The following is a 20,044-nucleotide window of genomic DNA, read 5'->3' on the forward strand; positions in this document are numbered from 1 at the left end:
CTACTCACCAATTCATTCACTTCCTTGTCCACATAAGGTACAGTGCCTTGCGAAAGCATTCGGCCCCCTTGAACTTTGCGACCTTTTGCCACATTTCAGGCTTCAAACATAAAGATATAAAACTGTATTTTTTTGTGAAGAATCAACAACAAGTGGGACACAATCATGAAGTGGAACGACATTTATTGGATATTTCAAACTTTTTTAACAAATCAAAAACTGAAAAATTGGGCGTGCAAAATTATTTAGCCCCTTTAATTTCAGTGCAGCAAACTCTCTCCAGAAGTTCAGAAAGGATCTCTTGGATCTGAATGATCCAATGTTGACCTAAATGACTAATGATGATAAATACAATCCACCTGTGTGTAATCAAGTCTCCGTATAAATGCACCTGCACTGTGATAGTCTCAGAGGTCCGTCAAAAGCGCAGAGAGCATCATGAAGAACAAGGAACACACCAGGCAGGTCCGAGATACTGTTGTGAAGAAGTTTAAAGCCGGATTTGGATACAACAAGATTTCCCAAGCTTTAAACATCTCAAGGAGCACTGTGCAAGCGATAATATTGAAATGGAAGGAGTATCAGACCACTGCAAATCTACCAAGACCTGGCCGTCCCTCTAAACTTTCAGCTCATACAAGGAGAAGACTGATCAGAGATGCAGCCAAGAGGCCCATGATCACTCTGGATGAACTGCAGAGATCTACAGCTGAGGTGGGAGACTCTGTCCATAGGACAACAATCAGTCGTATATTGCACAAATCTGGCCTTTATGGAAGAGTGGCAAGAAGAAAGCCATTTCTTAAAGATATCCATAAAAAGTGTCGTTTAAAGTTTGCCACAAGCCACCTGGGAGACACACCAAACATGTGGAAGAAGGTGCTCTGGTCAGATGAAACCAAAATTGAACTTTTTGGCAACAATGCAAAACATTATGTTTGGCGTAAAAGCAACACAGCTCATCACCCTGAACACACCATACCCACTGTTAAACATGGTGGTGGCAGCATCATGGTTTGGGCCTGCTTTTCTTCAGCAGGGACAGGGAAGATGGTTAAAATTGATGGGAAGATGGATGGAGCCAAATACAGGACCATTCTGGAAGAAAACCTGTTGGAGTCTGCAAAAGACCTGAGACTGGGATGGAGATTTGTCTTCCAACAAGACAATGATCCAAAACATAAAGCAAAATCTACAATGGAATGGTTCAAAAATAAACATATCCAGGTGTTAGAATGGCCAAGTCAAAGTCCAGACCTGAATCCAATCGAGAATCTGTGGAATGAACTGAAAACTGCTGTTCACAACTGCTCTCCATCCAACCTCACTGAGCTCGAGCTGTTTTGCAAGGAGGAATGGGAAAAAATGTCAGTCTCTCGATGTGCAAAACTGATAGAGAGATACCCCAAGCGACCTACAGCTGTAATCGCAGCAAAAGGTGGCGCTAAAGTATTAACTTAAGGGGGCTGAATAATTTTGCACGCCCAATTTTTCAGTTTTTAATTTGTTAAAAAAGTTTGAAATATCCAATAAATGTCGTTCCACTTCATGATTGTGTCCCACTTGTTGTTGATTCTTCACAAAAAAATACAGTTTTATATCTTTATGTTTGAAGCCTGAAATGTGGCAAAAGGTCGCAAAGTTCAAGGGGGCCGAATACTTTCGCAAGGCACTGTATATGCTTCCCATATCCATTACTCTCACCTCATTCATAATGTTGGAGGCATGGTAAATGTTAATCTCCTGTATAGATGGAGGCAGGGCTAAATGTTAATCTCCTGTATAGATGGAGGCGGGGCTAAATGTATATCTCCTGTATAGATGGAGGCGGGGCTAAATGTTAATCTCCTGTATAGATGGAGGCGGGGCTAAATGTTAATCTCCTGTATAGATGGAGGCGGGGCTAAATGTATATCTCCTAAAATATAGCACACATCACAGGAGGGAAACCAGCAACAACAACAAAAAACTATCTCCTTTCTGTTCTTTTCTATAAAGACATGATTCCGTGATAAAAACCTGGAACAGAACTCTAGAACAATAGTCTGCATCGCAAATGATTCCCTATTCCCTTTATAGTGCACTGCTTCGAACAGGGCCCATAGGCCTCTGGTCAAAAGTAGTGCACTACATAGGGAATAGGGTGCCATTTGGGACGCAGTTATAGTCTCATCATAGACACACCTGTCAATGAAATCCAATCAACTCTACCCACAGGAGCAGGTCCTTGTCAAAGGTATTATATTTCTTATCTCCTTAAACCTTTAATCTGGTGAAGCCAATTTACAAATTATTTGCTCACCAAACACAGTTCCCATTGAAATAAATGTGAATGATTTCCATTATAAATCTCATGAAGTCACTCTATGGTCAATCAGGTGAATGAAAAAAAATTGTAAATATATTGAATATGAATAAATTAATAACAATTTTGAAAGGTCACTGTCTGTGCAGAGTGAAAATGGCTTGAGCAAGAGGCAGATAGAGAGAGAGAGAGTGTGGAGTGAGGGAGACAGAGAATAATATTAATTTTGTTAATATTGTAAATTAATAACTTATTTTCCAATATGTACAGTACCAGTCAAGAGTTTGGATACACCTACTCATTCAAGGGTTTCTTTGTTTTTACTATTTTCTACATTGTAGAATAATAGTGAAGACATCAAATCTAATGAAATAACACATATGGAGTCATGTAGTAACCAAAAAAAGTGCTAAACAAATAAAACAATATTTTTGATTTTAGATTATTTGAAGTAGCCACCCTTTGTCTTGATGACAGCTTTGCACACTCTTGGCATTCTCTCCACTAGCTTTACCTGGAATGCTTTTCCAACGGTCTTGAAGGAGTTCCCACATATGCTGAGCACTTGTCGGCTGCTTTTCCTTAACTCTGTAGTCCAACTCATCCCAAACCATCTCAATTGGGTTGAGGTCGGGTGATTGAGGAGGCCAGGTCATCTGATGCAGCACTCCATCACTCTCCTTCTTGGTCTAATAGCCCTTACACAGCCTGGAGGTGTGTTGGGTCATTGTCCTGTTGAAAAAAAATTACTAGTACCACTGAGTGCAAACCAGATGGGATGGCTTATCGCTGCAGAATGCTGTGGTAGCCATGCTGGTTAAGTGTGCCTTGAATTCTAAATAAATCACTGACAGTGTCACCAGCAAAGCACCCCCACACCTCCTCCTCCTCCATGCTTCACGGTGGGAACCACACATGCGGAGATCATCTGTTCACTCCCGTTTCAAAAAGACAGAGGTTGGAACCAAAAATCTCAAATTTGGACTCATCAGACCAAAGGATATATCTCCACCAGTCTAATGTCCATTGCTCGTGTTTCTTGGCTCAATCAAGTCTCTTATTGTTATTGGTGTCCTTTAGAAGAGGTTTCTTTGCAGCAATTCGACCATGAAGGCCGGATTCACGCAGTCTCCTCTGATCAGTTGATGTTGAGATTTGTCTGTTACTTGAACTCTGGGAAGCATTTATTTGGGACCCAATCTGAGGTGCAGATAACTCTAATGAACTTATCCTCTACAACCGAGGTAACTCTGGGTCTTCCTTTCCTGTGGCAGTCCTCATGAGAGCCAGTTTCATCAAAGCCGTTTCTGTTTTCTCCGACTGCAGCTGGTTGAAGCTGGTTGAGAGAATGTTGGAAAAGCATTCCAGGTGACTACCTCATGAAGCTGGTTGAGAGAATGCCAAGAATGTGCAAAGCTGCCATCAAAGCAAAGGGTGGCTACTTTGAAGAATCTCAAATATAAAAGATATTTTGATTTGTTTAACACTTTTTTGGTTACTACATGATTCCATATGTGTTATTTCATAGTGTTGATGTCTTCACTATTATTCTACAATGCAGAAAATAGTACAAATAAAGGAATACCCTGGAATGAGTAGGTGTTACATCATGCCAATAAAGCAATTTCAATTGAATTGAGAGAGAGAAAAAAAAAGGAGAAAGAGTGAGAGAAAAGAGAAAGAGAAAAAAGAGAGAGAGAGAAGAAAAAAGAAAGAGAGAAAGAAAGAATGGATGAAAGAAAGAGAAAGAATGAGACTCCACAGTCTTACTGGAGACTCCACATTCTTACTGGAGACTCCACATTCTTACTGGAGACTCCACATTCTTACTGGAGACTCCACATTCCTACTGGAGACTCCACATTCCTACTGGAGACTCCACATTCCTACTGGAGACTCCACAGTCTTACTGGAGACTCCACAGTCTTACTGGAGACTCCACATTCCTACTGGAGACTCCACATTCCTACTGGAGACTCCACATTCCTACTGGAGACTCCACATTCTTACTGGAGACTCCACATTCTTACTGAAGGATCCATATTCTTACTGGAGACTCCACATTCTTACTGGAGACTCCACATTCCTACTGAAGGATCCACATTCTTACTGAAGGATCCACATTCTTACTGAAGGATCCACATTCTTACTGAAGGATCCACATTCTTACTGAAGGATCCACATTCCTACTGGAGACTCCACATTCCTACTGGAGACTCCACATTCTTACTGGAGACTCCACATTCTTACTGGAGACTCCACATTCTTACTGGAGACTCCACACTCTTACTGGAGACTCCACAGTCTTACTGGAGACTCCACAGTCTTACTGGAGACTCCACATTCTTACTGGAGACTCCACATTCCTACTGGAGACTCCACATTCTTACTGGAGACTCCACATTCCTACTGGAGACATTCCTACTCACAGGGCTTCCACAGCCCTGTGAGACAGTTCATATTATAGGGGTAATAGCTAAGTCATTCAGGGTGTACAGACGGCTTGGAGCTCTCTGCTGCCAAGATAGTGTGTAGACGATCTACTAGAAGTCATCTGGCCATTCAGGTCTGTCTGTCTCTCTCTCTCTCTCCCTGTTTCTGTCTGTCTCTCTCTCTCCTTGTTTCTGTCTGTCTCTCTCTCTCCCTGTTTCTGTCTGTCTGTCTCTCCCTGTTTCTGTCTGTCTGTCTCTCCCTGTTTCTGTCTGTCTGTCTGTCTACTGGTAATCATATATATATATATCATGTCTTCCGGTGTCTATGTGATCCGATCCTAATATCAACAAACAAACACAAACACAGTGATGAACCTCCCCGTGCTATCATTAGCGACCTAATTAAGAGAGTTCATTTTCCTCGCCACAGTCTCCCCGGGGGGATTGCTATAATGCTGATAAATAAACAGCTGACTTTGCCACGGTAACGCCAATTAACCCTGTTTACACAATCAGGCTTCACACACACACACCTGCAGACACACTGCTTGTGTCCTAAATGGCACCTTATTCCGTTTATAGTGCACTACTTCTGACCAGGGCCCCATAGTAACAAACACATTGTCATAGAAAGAGGCTAGGAGGACCCTGTTGATTTGATGCTAACTAACACAATGAATCTGCAAGACAATATCCACGGTGCTTTTAACACAACCTTACAGACAGACGTTCCCTTACTGTCCAAACATACATATTACAATCCAATGAATGTGGAGAGAAACAATCTACAGACATAATGCTGAGAAAAACACAGCATTTTTTTTTTTTTTTTGAGACAATGTTCTGGGTATCTGTCAAAACCAAGGGCCAATCAATGTCGTTAACTCCCAGGGTTGAAAACCAGCAGTATGTCGTCGAGGGTGGGAATTCAATAGTAATGAACGGATGAAAACATAGACTAACAAGGCAGCCAGTGCTACCGGTGTTTCATAAACTATTCTAACAGTTTCATGTATTAGCCACAATCGACCACCGACATATGAAGCCCACAGGTGGATACATACAAGTCATCATGGGCCTATCACAGTGGAGAGAAAAATGCCACTTTAAGAGGTCAGGGAATGTTTCTCTGCTGAAGATCAAAGCAATGAGTTAATGCCAATAACTTGTTTCAGTGGTCACAGCAATACATTAGCCCCTCTGATAGTCAAACACCTAGGGAGACCAGAGGCACGCATATCCACGGCTATGGGGGACACAACAGATAAACACAGCGAGCATGTCTTTCTGCGTTCTACCGGTGGTGTCTGTCATCACAGCAATTCAATAGCCCCTTTTGACAGTCAAAATACCATAGGGACCATAGCAAGTCAATACAAGCACAAATGCAATTCATCATGTTGAAGAAGGCTGAAACGATGACAATGAAAGGCAGCTAGATAGGGGAACATATCGTTTTGGAGAACTGCAACACCGATGAGTGAGAACTGAAAAGTCCAAACTTACCGCTGCACTCTTCAGCTGCTGCCTCTGGATGACAGTCGGCGAGGATGATGATCTCAAAAAGAGGTTTGATTGGTTGATTGATATCCAGCCTGCGTGCTGACGCGTTTTTTTTGTTTTTTTTTTGCAGGTGAAAGTGTGTGTTTGCTTGTTTGAAAGTGTGTGTTTGCGTGTGTGAGGATCAATGAGGTAAGGATGAGTGTGCACGCGCTAGCGAGCGGCCACCACAACCGATACACGTTACCTTAAATATGAAATCTGCCCTAATCTAAACGAGCAGGCTACTGAGAGGCTATTGCTAAAAATACAAACTGTAAATGGCGTTGCTGTCAAATTCTGTGCTTAGCCTATAATTGTCTATAAAAATGTATTAAAAAGACATGTCGCCTAATCAACTAGGCTTTATCAAATATCCCTTTAAATAAATCAAAGCTGTAGATAGCCGAATGTTTATTAAATATCCTAACCTACAGTTGTGCCATAAAGTCCATATTGCTTGGTTTTAAATAATTGACAACACGTCGATTCGAATGCAAAAATGGATCACCAGTCCATGAAAGTAAATAAAACGCAAACATACAATCATTACCAAGCTTGGGTAAGATTACTGTAGCCTATAGTTCGCTATAGGAATCATACTCACAAATAGATGCCCGTTCAATTGCTTTGTTTCCATCGAATACGACTCGTAGGGAGAAAATAAACAGCGAATGTAGACAACAGTCTGTGCAAAAGTGTGTTTCGTGCAAACAAATGTTCCCCAAACCCTAAATCCAAGACTGCAATACGTCTATGCTGTGATCCGAATTACAACAACTCGCTGTATTTCTGCCCAGTGTAAAATGTTGACTCGGGAAACGCGCGACAGCCTACACACAGAGACGCGCGCACACACACACACACAAATGAGCGACTGTGCACTTCCCTGCTCTATCCTTCCCTTCTCGTCCCTCTTGTCGCCCTCAACAATGTCTCTCACTCACCCGTGACGTCACTGGGCGAGACGCAACGTTAACTCTCCCTTCCTTATCTGCAGTAGAGTTCAGTGTACCCCTACAGCCCCACACTACTTGACGATGGGCCCGGTAGACGCTGAAAATAGTGCTGAATGGGAGAAATTAGAGCCCTCATTGGCTGACAGAAAGACATATGGGGTTTACACATCCTAGATAAATAGTGCAGACCACCCCACTATGCCGAGTTCATGGCTAACAGCAATTGGCCAATCAACTCCTTCTTCTGTCTCATCCTCCTCTCTCCCCCCTGTCGACTGTCAGTTTGATGTATGTAGTCACTCTGTGAGCATAATAAACGTATTCTGCAGCTGGCAGGTTGGGGCTGTCTGGGCTGGCTGCAGCTTCAACGGACTGCCCCAAAATGGCACACTATTCCCTATGTGGTGCACTACTTTTGACCAGAGCGGCTTTGGACAAAAGTAGAGCACGACATAGGGAAAAGTGTGCCATTTTGGGGCACAACCAGGGTGATTGTATTACTGAGGATGGACAGGGATCAGCAATGGGGGGCTCTGGCCCCCCATTGTCATTGCAGGGAGGATCAGGTTTATCATTCATTATTTCTTCAGTTTGGTACCTAAAGCCAGTTAAGAGGACCCCTGTCTTGCTGACTCTGTTCTGGTAAGGGAGGCTGAGTATACTGGGTAGGTAGGGGGAGATGGGTAGGCAGGGTAGGCTGGGAAAGTAGGGGAGACTGGGGAGACAAGTTAGGCAGGCTATAATGCATAGGTAGTGGAGGCTGGGTAGGTAGGGTATGCTGGGGGGAAGGCTGGGGAGGTAGGGTAGGCCTGGGAGGTATGGTTGGTATGGTAGGCTGGAGAGGTATGGTAGGTAGGTAGGGTAGGTGGGGTAGGCTGGAGAGTTATGGTAGGTGGAGTAGGCTGGGGAGGTATGGTAGGTAGGTAGGGTAGGTGGGATAGGCTGGGAAGGTATGGTAGGTAGAGTAGGTAGGTGGGATAGGCTGGGGAGTTATGGTAGGTGGGGTAGGTTGGTAGGGTAGGTGGGTTAGGCTGGGGAGGTATGGTAGGTAGGGTAGGTTGGGATAGACTGGTGAGTTATGGTAGGTAGGGTAGGTGGGGTAGGCTGGGGAGGTATGGAAGACTGGGGAGGTAGGGTAGGCTGGGGAGGTATGGTAGGTATGGTAGGCGGGGGAGATGTGATAGGTAGGGTAGATGGGGTAGGCTGGAGAGGTGTGGTAGGTAGGGTAGGTAGGGTAGGCCGGGGAGGTATGGTAGGTAGGGTAAGCAGGATAGATAGGGTAGGGTAGGCAGAGGATGCTGGCAGAGACAGTGAGAGAGGGATGAGTCACACCACACAACACAGGAGGCAGGTGGAAATGGATCTGCCATTTTCAAAGATCTAACACAACTGAGTCACAGAAAATAGCAGTTTTTTCTCTGCTGAATGGCACATGACATTTTGAACACGTGCCATCGTTCACACAATGGTAGTGTTTGTCTTAGAAATGGAAAGAATCGTTTTAGAATGTGGTGCTGAAAGGACAGTTCTAGAATGTGGTGCTGAAAAGACAGTTTTAGAATGTGGTGCTGAAAAGACAGTTCTAGAATGTGGTGCTGAAAGGACAGTTCTAGAATGTTGTGCTGAAATGACAGTTCTAGAATGTGGTGCTGAAAGGACAGTTCTAGAATGTGGTGCTGAAAAAACAGTTCTAGAATGTGGTGCTGAAAAGACAGTTCTAGAATGTGGTGCTGAAAAGACAGTTCTAGAATGTGGTGCTGAAAAGACAGTTCTAGAATGTGGTGCTGAAAGGACAGTTCTAGAATGTGGTGCTGAAAGGACAGTTCTAGAATGTGGTGCTGAAAAGACAGTTCTAGAATGTGGTGCTGAAAGGACAGTTCTAGGATGTGGTGCTGAAATGACAGTTCTAGAATGTGGTGCTGAAATGACAGTTCTAGAATGTGGTGCTGAAATGACAGTTCCAGAATGTGTTGCTTAACGGCCAGTTCTAGAATGAAAGGACAGTTCCAGAATGTGTCACGGACCACACCCCCTCTAACCATGCCACAAATCAGGTGAGACTTTCCCAAAAGCATCCATTGCCAGTGTTTCCTTTAGACCAGGGGTGTCAAAGTCAAATGGACGGAGGGCCAAATAAAAAAATCAGCTACAAGACGAGGGCCGGACTGTTCGAATGTTCATTGAAAAATTTTTAAATGACGCATATAGTCTAGTGAACCTAATTGAACCTACTGAAAACCTAACAAATATATTACAATATGATCAGATAAATAAAGCAATATTTTCTTATGGCTCTGTCAGTAATCTTTAATTTTCAACAGACACAAAAGACAAATTTCCTTTATATAAATATCCCCATAACATGAACATTAAATGAAAGAAACCGGTATTCAAGGCACCATCAGTAGACTATATTTTCTATTTTAGCAAAAGTGGGCTAAATTTACTTCAAAGAAAAAACAATAATAGCAATTTTCTATCATCCACTCAACTGAAATATTTTTAAAATATAATTGGATTGAAATACAAAAAAATAAAGTGCAAAAATCTATTAATCAAAAACAACACTTTGTTTAAGGAGAAGTAACATGCAGTGAAAACAAATATTAAATTTTAACTTTTAAACTTGAACTGAGTAAAAACTCTAAATATGTGATTGCACAGTAATGTTCACTTGTTTGAGGTTGAGGGTGATACTTGGTGGTGTCCCATCTTTTCCACAAGTTCATCAATGTTCGGGGTAAGGCTCTGAGCTGAAGAAATCCTCAGAATTGAGTGGAGGTGTTCAGCAGTAAGTCGACTTCTGTGTGATGTTTTGTTCAGGTTCATCAAAGAAAACAGTTGTTCACACAGGTATGTGCTGCCAAACATAGACAACGTTTGAGCAGCCTGGATGCGCAGCTGGGGCATTGTGCCGGGGAGGAAACGGGCGAACTCCGCAGCACCCACTGCCGCATATTTTGCCCTCAGTGCATCATTGCATTGGAGGTCAATCAACTCCATTTGGAGGTTTGGTGGTGAGCTTTCCACGTCAACAGCAAATGGGTTACCGAGCAGTTCCAACCTGCTTTTTTGTGCTTCAAAGTCAGCAAATCGGCGTCGAAAGTCAGCGGCAAGCATACCTATTTTATCAGCCAACTGTGTGCTCGGGAACGCACTGGTAGAGAGCTTCTCTTTCATGGTCTGGCAGCTGGGAAAGTGGCTCAAATTTTCTTTCCGCATCTGCGTCTCCCACAGAGTCAGTTTGGTTTTAAATGCCTTCACTGTACTGTACATATCAGAGATGACACGATCCCGACCCTGCAGCTGCAAGTTTATTGCATTCAGATGACTCGTAATGTCACACAGAAAAGCCATTTCACACAGAAACATTTCGTCTCGGAGTTGTGTTGTGTCTTTCCCTTTGCTGTCCAAGAACAGACAAATCTCCTCACGAAGCTCGAAACATCTTTGAAGCACCTTTCCCTGGCTTAGCCATCGCACCTCTGTGTGATAAGGCAAATCACCATGCTCCGTTTCTAACTCCGTCAGAAATGCCTTGAACTGGCGGTGATTCAAACCTTTGGCTCTGATAAAGTTAACTGTGCGCGTGATGATGCTCATTACATGCTCCATTTTCAAGGCTTTACCGCACAACGCTTCCTGGTGTATGATACAATGATAAGCTGTCAGCTCACCTGTCGCGTTTTCCTCTTGCATCTTTTCCCGTATCTTCGCCACCAGTCCGCTCCTGTGTCCACACATCGCAGGTGCTCCGTCGGTTGTCAAACCCACGAGTTTTTCCCAAGGCAGCTCCATCTCATTTACACATCTTGACACCTCTTCATACAAATCATGCCCCGTAGTTGTGCCATGCATAGGACGTAAAGCCAAAAACTCCTCTGTCACGCTTAGGTTGGAGTCCACTCCGCGGATGAAAATTGACAACTGGGCAATGTCAGAAATGTCGGTGCTCTCATCCACAGCCAAGGAATATGCAATAAAATCTTTTCCCTTTTTCACAAGCTGCTCTTTTAGATTGATGGACAACTGGTCTACTCTCTCGGCAATGGTGTTTCTGCTCAGACTCACATTTAAAAAGAGTTGCCTTTTTTCTGGGCAAACTTCGTCACAAACTTTAATCATGCAGTTTTTGATGAAATCCCCCTCCGTAAATGGCCGGGCTGATTTAGCGATCTCTTCTGCCAAAATAAAACTGGCCTTGACAGCAGCCTGGCCTTGTGATTTGGCTTTTTTGAACAGAGCCTGTCGAGATTTGAGGCCTCGTTTTAATTCCTCTGCCTTTTGTAGCCTTTGTTCCATGTCCATATTCTTGTTTTTGTCCGCGTGTTTCGTTTCATAATGTCGTCTCAGATTATACTCTTTCAGTACCGCCACACTTTCTCCACACAGAAGACACACAGGTTTTCCAGCTACCTTCGTGAACATATACTCCGACTCCCACCTTGTTTGAAACCCCCGGTTCTCAGTATCCACCTTCCGTTTTGCCATTTTTGATGGGTATCTGAAAGTTAATTTTACTGTGATGCTGACGACTGCTGTGCCAATAAATATTGAAATGAAGCAGCCTACTGCTCGGTGCGTCACCTTTGCATTGTGGGAAATGTAGTATTGGTGCGTGTAAAAGATCTGCGGGCTGCCGGCTTGCTGCGGGCCGGTTCTAATAATAAATCAAGATCATCCCAGGGGCCGTAAAAAACCTTCTTGCGGGCCGGATGTGGCCCGCGGGCCTTGACTCTGACATATGTGCTTTAGACAGTCCCTAGAAGCTGTATATTCCCCCAGAGGACCAGCAGACAGAGCTGTATGAGATATTGTCCCCAGTCAGTCACTTCAGACCTCAGTACATCTAGCCTTAGTCTGCAGAATGATCTCCTGGTTTATCATGCATGGGTGAAGGAGAGGATATGTGTAAATCTATCCATTCATCCCTCCCTCCCCCGTCTCCCATTGTCGGTCCCACAAGGACCTGTATCACACCACTCTTACAAACAGACATGCACAGATGAATTCCCCCTTTCACTCTCTCTCTCTCTCTCTCTCTCTCTCTCGCTCGCTCGCTCTCTCTCTCCCTCTCTCTCTCGCTCTCTGTCTCTCTCGCACACACTTTTCTCAGAAATGAAACAAAAATCCCTACTGTACCATGGAGAATATAAACAGCTGGTAAAATGAAATAAGAAAAGACAAAAAGATTGAGTCCCAAATGGCATACTGCGTCCCCATAGGGCTCGGTTCAAAAGTAGCGCACTTTGTAGGGAATAGGTTGCCATATTTGGGACTCGCCCTCAGGCTCATGAACATCCCAGACGTGTTCACCAAACAGCAGCTGCCATCGAGCAGTCTAGCGGTGTGTGTACATTGGAGCATATCAACAACTCACTCAGAACATGAAAAGAGATATCAAAGTCTCTCAAATATTTCCCACCTAATTTGTAGACTTTCTTTTCATATCCAACTGGGATTATAAATGAGCACTTACTTTTTCCCAGTCACTCTAACAAAGTATTAAATAGATCATTGAATGGCACCCTATTCCCTATTTAGTGTATGGGCCTAGAGCTCGTAAAAGCGTGGTTGAGTTTCTCTCCATTTTAGCAGAGCTGTCATCACCTTTGCTCCTTTCATCTGTCACTTTCTCTTTCTCTCCAGCCCCTAAAATTACAGTCTGTCACCGTGTCTTCCCTTTCACAATCACAAATCAATTACCAAACATTTCACTCCTCCTCCACCACCCCCCTCTGTCATTTTTCTTCCCTCTCTCTGGTTCTAAGTGCAGCTCTTGTCTACATTTCTATATCAATATGTATATCACCATTTAATATTTGAAGCTCAGGGAAACTGAGGGTTTATTTCCGTTTTCTCTCATTCTCCATCCCAAATGGCATCCTATTCCCGATATAGTGCACTACTTTTGACCAGGGCCCATAGGGAATAGGGTGCACTACTTTTGTTATTTGGGATACAAGCCTATATTCATTAGCCTATATTCATTAACCCTCCCTCTGATCTGTACCCGTGGTATGATCAAGATGAGCCGGTCTCCTTCCACCTCTCCCTCTGCTCTGTACCCGTGGTATGATCAAGATGAGCCGGTCTCCTTCCACCTCTCCCTCTGCTCTGTACCCGTGGTATGATCAAGATGAGCCGGTCTCCTTCCACCTCTCCCTCTGCTCTGTACCCGTGGTATGATCAAGATGAGCCGGTCTCCATTCACCTCTCCCTCTGCTCTGTACCCGTGGTATGATCAAGATGAGCCGGTCTCCTTCCACCTCTCCCTCTGCTCTGTACCCGTGGTATGATCAAGATGAGCCGGTCTCCATTCACCTCTCCCTCTGCTCTGTACCCGTGGTATGATCAAGATGAGCCGGTCTCCATTCACCTCTCCCTCTGCTCTGTACCAGTGGTATGATCAAGATGAGCCGGTCTCCTTCCACCTCTCCCTCTGCTCTGTACCCGTGGTATGATCAAGATGAGCCGGTCTCCTTCCACCTCTCCCTCTGCTCTGTACCAGTGGTATGATCAAGATGAGCCGGTCTCCATTCACCTCTCCCTCTGCTCTGTACCCGTGGTATGATCAAGATGAGCCGGTCTCCATTCACCTCTCCCTCTGCTCTGTACCCGTGGTATGATCAAGATGAGCCGGTCTCCATTCACCACACTCCCACTGTACTTCTGCTTTCCATTAGTACGTATCGTTCCTGTTCTACCGTGCCTCTGGCGGAGTCACACATGCCACCCTATTCTCGATACAGTGCACTACTATTGTCCAGAGCCCATACGGGCACTATATAGGCAATAGGATGCCATTTATATAGGCAATAGGATGTCATTTGGGACTCACATTGTCTCATTGATATTCAGTATCACAGAGTAGACAAACCTACCATTAGGATGTTGTTACCGTGGGTGTCGTGTTATTTCAACCCTGTGTGTCTCTCAGACTGCAGGATGTTGTTACCGTGGGTGTCTGATTATTTCAACCCTGTGTTTCTCTCAGACTGCAGGATGTTGTTACCGTGGGTGTCTGATTATTTCAACCCTGTGTTTCTCTCAGACTGCAGGATGTTGTTACCGTGGGTGTTGGATTATTTCAACGCTGTGTGTCTCTCAGACTGCAGGATGTTGTTACCGTGGGTGTTGGATTATTTCAACCCTGTGTTTCTCTCAGACTGCAGGATGTTGTTACCGTGGGTGGTGTTATTTCAACCCTGTGTTTCTCTCAGACTGCAGGATGTTGTTACCGTGGGTCGTGTTATTTCAACCCTGTGTTTCTCTCAGACTGCAGGATGTCGTTACCGTGGGTGTTGGATTATTTCAACCCTGTGTTTCTCTCAGACTGCAGGATGACGTTACCGTGGGTCGTGTTATTTCAACCCTGTGTTTCTCTCAGACTGCAGGATGTCGTTACCGTGGGTGTTGGATTATTTCAACCCTGTGTTTCTCTCAGACTGCAGGATGTTGTTACCGTGGGTGTCGTGTTATTTCAACCCTGTGTTTCTCTCAGACTGCAGGATGTTGTTACCGTGGGTCGTGTTATTTCAACCCTGTGTTTCTCTGACTGCAGGATGTTGTTACTGTGGGTGTCGTGTTACTTCAACCCTGTGTTTCTCTCAGACTACAGATCACAAGAGGCCCGCCTGCACATAATATCATGCTACAATAACTCTGCCTCCAAAAAAAACGGTTGTAACAATTCTACAGAAAGTTAAATGTTAACATGTCCTGGAGAATGGAAAACTAATATTGATAAGACTCTTATGCAATGCAACAGTAGCAACTGCAAATGACAATGGGCACAAGGATCTGCAAATGAATGGTTCCTACTGTGATATCAATGGCATGATAAAATGCTCTTCATTCATCAATGGTTCTCACCAGTACAGGTATGGAGTCTTTGGGAGAGACCATCAGCTTTTCTATTCTGTATGACTTCACCCAGATGACCCCCCCCCCATTCCACAGAAGGCTAAATTACCCCCCATTCCACAGAAGGCTAAATTACCCCCCATTCCACAGAAGGCTAAATTACCCCCCATTCCACAGAAGGCTATGTTTACCCAGATGAACCCCCCCCCCCCCCATTCCACAGTAGTCAAAATGACTGTACCCAGATGAACCCCCCCATTCCACAGAAGGCTATATGACCCCCCCATTCCACAGAAGGCTATGACTTTACCCAGATGAACCCCCCCCATTCCACAGTAGTCTAAATGACTTTACCCAGATGAACCCCCACCCCCCCATTCCACAGTAGTCTAAATGACTTTACCCAGATGAACCCCCCCCATTCCACAGTAGTCTAAATGACTTTACCCAGATGAACCCCCCCCCATTCCACAGTAGTCTAAATGACTTTACCCAGATGACCCCCCCCCCCCATTCCACAGTAGTCTAAATGACTTTACCCAGATGAACCCCCCCCCCATTCCACAGTAGTCTAAATGACTTTACCCAGATGAACCCCCACCCCCCCATTCCACAGTAGTCTAAATGACTTTACCCAGATGAACCCCCCCATTCCACAGTAGTCTAAATGACTTTACCCAGATGAACCCCCCCCATTCCACAGAAGGCTATATGACCCCCCATTCCACAGAAGGCTATGACTTTACCCAGATGAACCCCCCCATTCCACAGTAGTCTAAATGACTTTACCCAGATGAACCCCCACCCCCCCATTCCACAGTAGTCTAAATGACTTTACCCAGATGAACCCCCACCCCCCCATTCCACAGTAGTCTAAATGACTTTACCCAGATGAACCCCCCCCCCATTCCACAGTAGTCTAAATGACTTTACCCAGATGAACCCCCCCCATTCCACAGTAGTCTAAATGACTTTACCCAGTTGAACCCCCCCCCCATTCCACAGTAGTCTAAATGACTTTACCCAGATGAACCCCCCCCCCCCATTCCACAGTAGTCTAAATGACTTTACCCAGATGAACCCCCACCCCCCCATTCCACAGTAGTCTAAATGACTTTACCCAGATGAACCCCCCCCCATTCCACAGTAGTCTAAATTACTTTACCCAGATGAACCCCCCCCCATTCCACAGAAGGCTCTATGACCCCCCATTCCACAGAAGGCTATGACTTTACCCAGATGAACCCCCCCCCATTCCACAGTAGTCTAAATTACTTTACCCAGATGAACCCCCCCATTCCACAGTAGTCTAAATGACTTTACCCAGATGAACCCCCCATTCCACAGAAGGCTATATGACCCCCCATTCCACAGAAGGCTATGACTTTACCCAGATGAACCCCCCCCATTCCACAGTAGTCTAAATGACTTTACCCAGATGAACCCCCCCCATTCCACAGTAGTCTAAATGACTTTACCCAGATGAACCCCCCCATTCCACAGAAGGCTATATGACCCCCCATTCCACAGAAGGCTATGACTTTACCCAGATGAACCCCCCCCATTCCACAGTAGTCTAAATGACTTTACCCAGATGAACCCCCACCCCCCCATTCCACAGTAGTCTAAATTACTTTACCCAGATGAACCCCCCCCATTCCACAGTAGTCTAAATGATTTTACCCAGATGAACCCCCCCCCCATTCCACAGTAGTCTAAATGACTTTACCCAGATGAACCCCCCCCCCCATTCCACAGTAGTCTAAATGACTTTACCCAGATGAACCCCCCCCATTCCACAGTAGTCTAAATGACTTTACCCAGATGAACCCCCCCCATTCCACAGTAGTCTAAATGACTTTACCCAGATGCACCCCCCCCCCCCCATTCCACAGTAGTCTAAATGACTTTACCCAGATGCACCCCCCCCCCCCCATTCCACAGTAGTCTAAATTACTTTACCCAGATGCACCCCCCCCCCCCCCATTCCACAGTAGTCTAAATGACTTTACCCAGATGAACCCCCCCCCCATTCCACAGTAGTCTAAATGACTTTACCCAGATGAACCCCCCCCCCCCCATTCCACAGAAGGCTAAATTACCCCCCATTCCACAGAAGGCTTTACCCAGATGAACCCCCCCCCCCATTCCACAGTAGTCTAAATGACTTTACCCAGATGAACCCCCCCCATTCCACAGTAGTCTAAATGATTTTACCCAGATGAACCCCCCCCCCATTCCACAGTAGTCTAAATGACTTTACCCAGATGAACCCCCCCCCCCCATTCCACAGTAGTCTAAATGACTTTACCCAGATGAACCCCCCCCATTCCACAGTAGTCTAAATGACTTTACCCAGATGAACCCCCCCCATTCCACAGTAGTCTAAATGACTTTACCCAGATGCACCCCCCCCCCCCATTCCACAGTAGTCTAAATGACTTTACCCAGATGCACCCCCCCCCCCCCATTCCACAGTAGTCTAAATGACTTTACCCAGATGCACCCCCCCCCCCCCATTCCACAGTAGTCTAAATGACTTTACCCAGATGAACCCCCCCCCCCCCCCCCCCATTCCACAGTAGTCTAAATGACTTTACCCAGATGAACCCCCCCCCCCCCCCATTCCACAGAAGGCTAAATTACCCCCCATTCCACAGAAGGCTATGACTTTACCCAGATGAACCCCCCCCCCCATTCCACAGTAGTCTAAATGACTTTACCCAGATGAACCCCCCCCCCCCATTCCACAGTAGTCTAAATGACTTTACCCAGATGAACCCCCCCCATTCCACAGTAGTCTAAATGACTTTACCCAGATGAACCCCCCCCCATTCCACAGTAGTCTAAATGACTTTACCCAGATGAACCCCCCCCCCCCCATTCCACAGTAGTCTAAATGACTTTACCCAGATGAACCCCCCCCCCCATTCCACAGTAGTCTAAATGACTTTACCCAGATGAACCCCCCATTCCACAGTAGTCTAAATGACTTTACCCAGATGAACCCCCCCCCCCTCCAATTCCACAGTAGTCTAAATGACTTTACCCAGATGAACCCCCCCCCCCCCCCACAGTAGTCTTCTAGCAGTGTAGGCATATCTAAAACTCTACAGATGAAACATTGTGTTAAAACAAAGTTTAATAGCTGGAAATAGCATCACATTCCATAAATTACCATGTACATGATTAATAAATTAACATTCATATCATTATTATTATACATTCACTACACTTTAAATAGTACCCTTGTTCCCTACATAGTGCACTACTTTTGACAAGGGCCCATAAGTAGGGCACTATGTAAGGATTGTAGTACAGCTGTATTTTGGGATGCATCCCATTTACGTGAACAAATAAAACACGGTGTCAAGTGGAGCAGGAAAATGGGAAGACTTTCCATTAATGCTTCACACACCCTATTCCCTACATAGTGCACTACTTTTGACCAAGGCCCTATAGGCCCTAGTGCACTATATAGGGAATAGGGTGCCATTTGGGACTGACGACTGATCCCCAAGTCAGCATTTATCAGCGAATGGATTTGGGGTAGTGGGAACATTGTGGGGAGCAGCAAATGTGAATATTGCCCAGGTGAAGACAAGGGAACAGGGGAACAGCCAGGTAACAAGATTGAGGTTATGTAACAGCCAACGACTGTGGTACTGAACTGGTTAAAGGTGGTACTGAACTGGTTAAAGGTGGTACTGAACTGGTTAAAGGGTGGTACTGAACTGGTTAAAGGGTGGTACTGAACTGGTTAAAGGTGGTACTGAACTGGTTAAAAGGTGGTACTGAACTGGTTAAAGGTGGTACTGAACTGGTTAAAAGGTGGTACTGAACTGGTTAAAAGGTGGTACTGAACTGGTTAAAGGTGGTACTGAACTGGTTAAAAGGTGGTACTGAACTGGTTAAAGGTGGTACTGAACTGGTTAAAAGGTGGTACTGAACTGGTTAAAAGGTGGTACTGAACTGGTTAAAAGGTGGTACTGAACTGGTTAAAAGGTGGTACTGAACTGGTTAAAGGTGGTACTGAACTGGTTAAAAGGTGGTACTGAACTGGTTAAAGGTGATACTGAACTGGTTAAAAGGTGGTACTGAACTGATTAAAAGGAGAACAGGCCGTTTACAAGGACTAACTGAATGAGTAACGAATGGGAAAATAACAGGTAATTAAATAAATAAACCAATTTAGTGTGAAGAACAGAACAGCAAATGTGATGTTGGGGGGGGGGGGGGGGGGGGCAGCCAGGTAACAAGGGTGAACAATGATGGTTGGATGAAGAGGTAATGAGCAGGAAAAGGGAAAAACTAAACTCCACAAGTACCGTCATCATGTGCAAATTAACTTTAAAACAGTCAAAATATTCAAATCAATGGCACAGGTCTGCATGAACAAAACAATATTAAAAAGTATGTGCATTAAACAGTAAATACCATTACTTTACCATATATTTCTTCCCTGACTCTCCTCCCTCACTCTCCTCCCTCACGCTCTCCTCACTCACGCTCTCCTCCCTCACGCTCTCCTCCCTCACGCTCTCCTCCCTCACGCTCTCCTCCCTCACGCTCTCCTCCCTCACTCTCCTCCCTCACTCTCCTCCCTCACGCTCTCCTCCCTCACGCTCTCCTCCCTCACACTCTCCTCCCTCACGCTCTCCTCCCTCACGCTCTCCTCCCTCGCTCTCCTCCCTCACGCTCTCCTCCCTCACGCTCTCCTCCCTCACGCTCTCCTCCCTCACGCTCTCCTCCTCACGCTCTCTTCTCTCTGCGTGTCTTGCTAGTGTAGTGATCTAGTAGTGTCACTGTCTGGTGAGATCAATAAAGGCGCCTGTCAACAGGTACAAAATGAACACGTAAAGGAACTGGTCAAATAACCCCAGGAAGTGGAAAACCTTTCAACAACAAAAATAATCCTCTACAACAGGCAGGTGTTGCACCCA

General features: G+C 45.2%; 1 protein-coding gene across 1 annotated transcript in view; it reads right to left on the reverse strand.

Moving 5' to 3' along the window:
- LOC110487865 (gamma-aminobutyric acid type B receptor subunit 1) overlaps positions 1–7,320 on the reverse strand; it is a 265,484-nt gene extending 258,164 nt beyond the window's left edge. Inside the window, exon 1 of the mRNA XM_036970908.1 lies at positions 6,244–7,320. The gene's annotated coding sequence lies outside the window, so the exon portion shown is untranslated. The remainder of the gene's footprint in view (positions 1–6,243) is intronic.
- Between the last annotated feature and the right edge of the window lie 12,724 nt (positions 7,321–20,044).

The sequence above is a fragment of the Oncorhynchus mykiss genome, chromosome 32, assembly GCF_013265735.2.
Source record: "Oncorhynchus mykiss isolate Arlee chromosome 32, USDA_OmykA_1.1, whole genome shotgun sequence".
NCBI lineage: Eukaryota > Metazoa > Chordata > Actinopteri > Salmoniformes > Salmonidae > Oncorhynchus > Oncorhynchus mykiss.